The sequence below is a fragment of the Pinus tabuliformis genome, chromosome 2_1 (genome assembly GCF_031772625.1).
Source record: "Pinus tabuliformis cultivar Carrire ecotype Pingquan chromosome 2_1, CPIR1, whole genome shotgun sequence".
In the NCBI taxonomy this organism is placed as follows: domain Eukaryota; kingdom Viridiplantae; phylum Streptophyta; class Pinopsida; order Pinales; family Pinaceae; genus Pinus; species Pinus tabuliformis.
In genome coordinates this window covers 667,412,057-667,419,618 of record NC_142299.1, presented here as the reverse complement: position 1 = coordinate 667,419,618, position 7,562 = coordinate 667,412,057, and the positions used below count along the sequence as shown (strand labels likewise).

The following is a 7,562-nucleotide window of genomic DNA, read 5'->3' as shown; positions in this document are numbered from 1 at the left end:
CAGATCGGATTTGCTCGGTGGTGGCGCATTGGAGTTCCTGATCTATTCGGTGGCAGCAGATCGGATTTGCCCGGTGGTGGCGCATTGGAGTTCCTGATCTGTTCGGTGGTAGCAGATCGGATTTGCCCAGTGGTGGTGCATTGGAGTTCCTGATCTGTTTGGTGGCAGCAGATCGGATTTGCCCGATGGTGCTCATTGAAGACTTATTCATCAGAGGATCAAAAATTTTATCAGTCCAATATGAATAACAGTGATGAGTACTCTCTTAAGCCAGAAAAGATGTGGTCTATTATCAGGCCAGTAGATTATTTGCTCAGGGAGCAGCAACTATTGTTTATTTTGATAGGAATCGCCATCGCATCGACTTTCTTTATCCTTCAGCCTGGTTTTTTGGCTTCTAATGTTAATGAAAATGGAAGGTTTGTGCCCGACAAACCTCATCGGGTTGTTTATGAGACTCCTGTTTCTTGGTTTGCTCAGTATCATTCGGGTTCGATGGTGAATTCAGAGGCTAAAGTGCCCCTAGGTTTGAAGAGAAAGTCCCTGCGAGTTGTCATGACGGGTGGAGCTGGCTTTGTTGGTAGTCATCTACTTGACAGGCTCATGGCAAGAGGCGACAATGTTATTGTTGTCGACAATTTCTTCACAGGAAGGAAGGAGAATGTTTTGCATCATTTTGGCAATCCGAGGTTTGAATGGATAAGGCATGATGTTGTGGAACCCTTATTGTTGGAGGTTGATCAGATCTACCATTTGGCTTGCCCCGCTTCCCCTGTGCATTACAAACACAATCCTGTGAAGACTATCAAAACTAATGATGTGGGAATCTTGAACATATCCAGACTTGCCAAGCGTGTTGGGGAAAATGTTGAGGTTCGGATTGCTCGAATTTTCAATACATATGGTCTGCGAATGTGCCTTGATGATGGTCGGGTTGTAAGTAATTTTGTTGCTTAGGCTTTGCGCAAGGAGCCTTTGACAGTCTATGGAAATGGGAAACAGACACGGAGCTTCCAGTTCGTTTCTGATCTGGTTGAAGGCCTTATGCGACTTATGGAGGGTGAACATGTTGGTCCTTTCAATCTTGGGAATCTTGGGGAATTTACAATGTTAGAACTAGAACAGGTTGAAGAAGGAAAGGATGACTCTAACAGTGATTGGGACATTCCATTGCTAATGGAAGAAAATAGTGAGGAAGATGAAGAGCAGGAGCAGAAACAAGAAGAAGAAGTAACAGGAAATGTAATCAATAATGCAAGCCCATAAAAGGCTGAAATAGAAAGATTTGAGGTAAGTCCCCTACCAAGGAGATCAAGTAGGAATACTTGATTACCTTCTAAATTGAAAGACTATGCATTAATGTCAAAGTTTTTAAACATTGTAGAACCTGAAAATTATGAGGAAGCAAGTAAATCTGATGCATGGAGGGCTGCAATGTATGAGGAAATAGAATCAATAAACAGAAATCATACTTGGGATTTGGTTGAATTGCCTGAATGTAAAACCCCCATAGAATACAAATGGCTGTATAAACCAAAAATAAATGCAGATGGGAGTATAGAGAAACTTAAAGCTAGACTGGTAGCAAGGGGTTATTCACAGAAAGAGGGAATAGATTTCGATGACACCTTTGCTCCTGTAGCCAAATTAAACACCATTAGAATTCTAATTTCCTTAGAAACAAAACACAAATGGCAGCTACACCAGCTAGATGTTAAGTCTGCATTTTTGAATGGTGACTTGAAGGAAGAAATTTATTTAGTACAGCTTGAAGGTTTTGTGAAAAAGGGGCAGGAACATCTTGTGTGTAAATTGAAAAAGGTACTTTATGGTTTAAAATAGGCACCCAGATCGTGGTATGAGAAAATTGACTCATTTTTTGTACAGCATGGCTTTCATAGGAGCTTGAATGATCCAAATCTGTATACCAAGTTTAATAAACAGAGGCAAATTATTTTGATTTCTTTGTATGTAGATGATATGATTGTAACAGGGAATGCTAACAATCTGATCAAAGAAATCAGATGTCACAAGTGTATGAGATGGAAAGACTCTGGACAAACCTTTCTTACTCAAGGGAAGTATGCTAGAAGCTTGCTGGAAAGGTTCAGAATGGAGCAGTGCAGATCAACAGCAACACCATTACAGCAGAACTTAAAGTTGAGCAGTGACGACGGTACTAAAGAGGTGGATGCTACCATGTACAGATAGCTAGTTGGCAGTTTGATATATCTGACTACAACTAGACCAGATTTGGCATATTCTGTTAGTGTGTTGAGCCAGTTCATGTCAAAACCAATCGAAAGTCACTGGATCACAACGAAAAGTGTGTTGAGGTATCTTAGTGGTACTAGTAATTATGGCATTTTGTACACTGACACTTCTGATGTTATTCTAGTAGGTTTTTTAGATTCTGATTGAGCAGGTAACTTGGATGATTGAAGATCTATCATAGGTTACGTATTCAACATTGGATTCGGGGTCATAGCATGGAGCAGCAAAAAGCAGCACACTGTAGCTCTATCTTCATGTGAAGCTGAGTACCAAGCATTGTGTGCAGCCACATGTGAAGCTATCTGGTTGAGAAGACTTCTCAACGATGCAGGAGAAGAGCAGAAAGAATCAACTATTATCAAAAATGACAACTAGAGTACCATCAAGCTTGCATACAATCCAGTATTTCATAAAAATACCAAGCATATCGATACTCAGGTTCATTTTGTTCGAGAGAAACAACGGTCAAAAGAGATATGTGTTGATTATTGTAAAACTTGTGATAACATGGCTGATATTTTTACTAAGCCTCTTGGGCGTGTAAAGTTTGAATTGTTTAGAAGGATGCCAGGAGTTCAGGATGATCCTTTCTCCATTAAGGGGGGGAGTTGAAAATAATTAATATTATTTTGTATTAATGGAGAAATGGTTACACAAGTTGTAACGTATCTCCTTAGTTTAGGATTTGTTCCTAGAGTTTAGGAGTTTGGTTGTAACTTCCTAATCTCTAGTAATGTACTTAATGATGTAATTTCTCATTTGATGAATGTAGAGTGTACGGAGAGAGTTCTCTTTGTTTGAGTGCAGTCTCCAGGTGTTGTACTCACCTGTGAGCTGTAACTCCTTTTTTTTCAATTCAAGTCTGATTTTTATCTGTTTTTTCTACAGGTACGTAGTCTTGTGAGAGGGTGAGGAATTTATACTAGGTACCCTCCCCCTCTTAACCCGTTATCCTTATCTTTTCCAAACTTCTTCATACACGATCAATTTATAAGCACTGATTTCATTTTCTTTCTAACCCCATGTCTTTGATAGGTGATACTCTTTCCTTACTCTTTAGCACTAAAAACTATGGAAAATCTTATTAAATGTTCAAGGCTTTTCTTATTACACTCTGTCCTCTTTGTTCCAAGTTTATTCGACCAGCACTCGATAGCGTTCGAGTTAGGGTTTCATATTTTATCTCCTTGCTTTTATGTTCTCTCAAACCTACCTAACGTTTGGACTGATAGTTAACATTTAATATTATACTCCTTCGCTGGTTATATTATTGGTTATAATTGAAGCATAACGATGACCAATTTTGTATGTTCAAGAAATATTAACAAGTATTACATGTAACTATTTAAACATTAGCCATTTATAATAAAAACTGGTATTTTCTCTTTCTCTGTTCTGTAATTACACTGTTGTGTCAATACTCTTATATTCTTTATTGATTTCATATGGAATTTAAATGTATACTAGCTGGCTTGATAATTTTACTCTTGTTCTGGGTATTTCTTATGTCTTTACTCTAGGAAACACTCTTCAATAATATATTGGGAAAAATATTGAGAAGGGGGGGGGGGGGGGTGAGGGGGTGAATTAGTATTTCATAACTCACATAAACCTTTATTTTCTTAGTCATATTTATGTATTCAACTTTACTGAAAGAAACATGCATATGTACACAACTGTAATGCAGACAACTAGCGTATATCCAGTTAGATAAATTTTTAGTTAATCCATCATTTACTTAACTTGAGCCAGTGTATTAGTACTTCATTAGGAATTAATTAAACAATAACCATGTGCAGTAAGAATAGAATAAACCATCACACATAAGAAATACATAAACACACATGAAAACCATGATTTTTAGGTGGAAACACAATGTGGGAAAAAACCACCGTTGTTGTCATCTCTGTCTTTATATTTTATTATAAATAAAACATCTTACAATCTTGTATTGGTGTAGACTCATACTATAATTCCACCTACATGTAGAAGGCTACAACCTTTTCTCTTTCTTCAGCACCTCTGGAAGGGAGCTCGAACCCCAAACTCGTTTATCGGCACCCACAAGAAGGTAGCTCCAACCCCCTGATCAGATTTATTAGCTAGCACTAGAAGGAAGATTTATCAGCTAGAATTAGAAGGAAGCTTCAAATTCCTAACTAAAGGCTCCAACCCTTAACACCTCCGTGGACCACATTTCATAAGTTTTCACACTAGATCCACCTGTTACAAAACATCATATACCACTTTTCATCAAATTTTTAGATTGAACCCACTACCATAATTTAAGCCCAATATCAAATAATAAAACTGAAACTAATCATCATATCAAATCACTTAATCACTGTACCAACTAAAACCCAAATCAATCTAAAAAAACCAAGGTAGTTAGATCGCTATAAATCCATTCACCAAGATACCAATCCACATACTGGTCATCACAAAACCTAGATTCTGTCACTGTGAACCCTGATCAATGATATATAAAAATATATACGCTACTTTTCTTAAGCATATCCACGTATATACATGCTTTCCATGAGGTATACCTACGTAAATATCTCAAAACATTGAACCCTGAAACTAAATCTCTATTATTCTGAAACAAACACTGAGTTAAACCATGAACCACTGAATCATTCTGAAATAATCAAATAACCATCATAGATCTTCAATCACATACAACTAGCATCATCATCATTCTTGAACTAGACAATTCAAATTCAATCATCACTGTTAAACTTAGATCATTAAGTACGAATTCATTGACAAGCAACAAAAACACACAAAGACTGATTAGACTGATCAATCATATTATTCATCAAAAACCTAGTTTATATACACTTTTTCCACAAAACACTTATGAGTATATATGATGCAGGGGCATCCAAGCATTCTTCATTAAAAGAGGAATACAAAGCTGAGAAGGAGGAGACGTGGAAAAACGTGCAAACCAGGAGGCAAATTATGTTAAAACATGACTAAAATGATGGAATGGATAAAGTCTCTAGAAGACTTATTTAATGTAATTTAATCTGCCATGTATGCGTATAGAGAGATTTAGGGGTTTGTTGAGCGATTGTGGGAGAAATTCATGGATCATAAACTATCCCTCCCTTTTGTAACTTCTTATATAAGAGAGTCTATGTAAGGAGGTGAGATATATAGAACGACATATAGAGATTTGTGTAAACAAGGTGTGGATTCAATGTAGTTGAGAGGGGAAAGTGTGACTAAGGCTGAAATTCGTTAGAATGTAATCAAGTTCTGTATAATATAAATTTGCGTGTGTGTGCAAATTCTGTGTATCTGTGTACGTATGCATTTTCAAGTTATGTTGTGTATATATGCATTGTTGAGTTAATTTCTGTGTTACGGGTTTATTGATCGACCATCGATCATTGTGAGGATCAATGGCGATCCAAAGTTAAACAAGTCAATTATTGTGTGAAGTGTCGAGTAGAAATGGCAGAGTTAATTAAGTGTTGATGCATATTCCATCATATGCAAAGAAGTGCAGAAGAAGAGCCGTTGGATCATTGAAAGCGGTTTTGCAACAGGAAAGTGGTTCATCAGGCGGCCTAAGGGCTGTAAATGGTTTTCAAAAGACAGACTCGATGGATGCTTGAACTGGAATATAATCCGGTTGAGATCTGGGGATGATCGAATCGTTCGTTGGTTGGACGATCAGACGGATATCAGGTTGGAATAAGCGCGGAAGTTAATCCAGAAACTGGACCCGAACATTTATAGATTGAGGACTGATAATTCTCATCGAGTCTATGAAGGCAGTAAATGTTGTGTAAGTTTCTCGTGTGATGTTGCGACAACCGTCGAATTAAGAACTAGATTGACGACAGAGATTTAATCGCAAATCAAATTCGGTAAAAGAGTTTGGGTTTGTGATAAACCCAGATTTGCGATATAGCGATGAGATAAGATTTGCGATGTTGTGATGGACTATGTACTGTCAGATCAAAGGATTGATTAAACAATGGAGGTTAACTCTCGCATTTTGCAGGAATAAAGTGCTGGCGGATTACAGAAACTACGATGTGCGATGAGCTAAGAATGCAATGAAGCGTCGACCGTTGGATCGTGAAGCTGATCAACATCAGAGATTGAAGAACATTGGAAAGGCTTGGGAAAGAGCGGACCTGAGAAGTTTATGGATGCGGGTTTATTCTATTTGAGATCCGACCTTAGGTGTTCATGGTCCAGATTCCACGTATTTCTGTGTATTTGCGCTGACTGTTGTTGTCCCGGTTTTTAAGGCAAAAGTGCCAATTAACGCTTCCAATAGAAACGTGGGCCCATATCCCACAGTTCCACGATCGATATTTTGGAAATGAAAGGGATATTGCCTTAGCACAATTTCTCCTTTCATCAATATACACACTTTTAAGGAATCAAACCCTCGTACATATCTAAATAGATACACTACTTACTAGCATTGAAACCACGTATGTACACACCTTTCAAGTTATCAAACCCACGTACAGATCTACAACTATTGAATTATAGCTTCACTGCAAATTAGACCTTCAGAACAAAAACCATCTCTCAACATACATAATAAAACATGTGTCAGACATAAATGTTACAGATCAAATCACTCCACTATCAATGTAGTCATTTTAGGTCTATTGGATCTGATCCATCATCAAATTCCCAGGTGCATACTTAGTTTCAGATTAAGAAATTCATTAATGGCCCATTACATGCACACTTTCTTCATATCTAAATATTCTTAAAATATTCGTCACTTTCACATGTAAATTCTTTGATCTTCATCTCCTTATATAACTTAGCCCTTATCCAATACCATAGGTCAAAACCACACCAATGACAATGATATTCTTAGACGAGATCAAATACTCATTGTTGGGCTCAATACTATGGGTCAATACCATGGTAAAGCCCCTTTGTATTTAGAATACCATGGTGTGGAAACCTTACACTTCTTTTCTTCTTTATAACCGCGCATGTACGCGACTTTGTTTCACAGAACCCGCATATACTTATTCAAACTTCATCTTTATCATTCCTTTATCTCTGAACTAATATTTCTTTGTCCAATATTTCTGTCACAACTGTACTGGCCTGAATACTCATCCTGCTACCATCATTTTTACATGTTTATTAAGTAGGTTTCCATGAAGGATAACACATTCATCGTAATGCCAATAATCTCCCCCTTTGGACTTGATGGCAACCACTTTGGTGTTTGGTTACCACCACCTTTAGGTACCTATAAACCCATATGTAGATATACCAATTACTCTCCA

At 37.4% G+C, this 7,562-nt stretch overlaps 1 pseudogene; it reads left to right on the top strand.

The window, feature by feature from the left end:
• The first annotated feature begins 240 nt into the window (after window positions 1-240).
• On the top strand, window positions 241-957 carry LOC149202366 (UDP-glucuronic acid decarboxylase 2 pseudogene; annotated as a pseudogene).
• The last annotated feature ends 6,605 nt before the right edge of the window (window positions 958-7,562 follow it).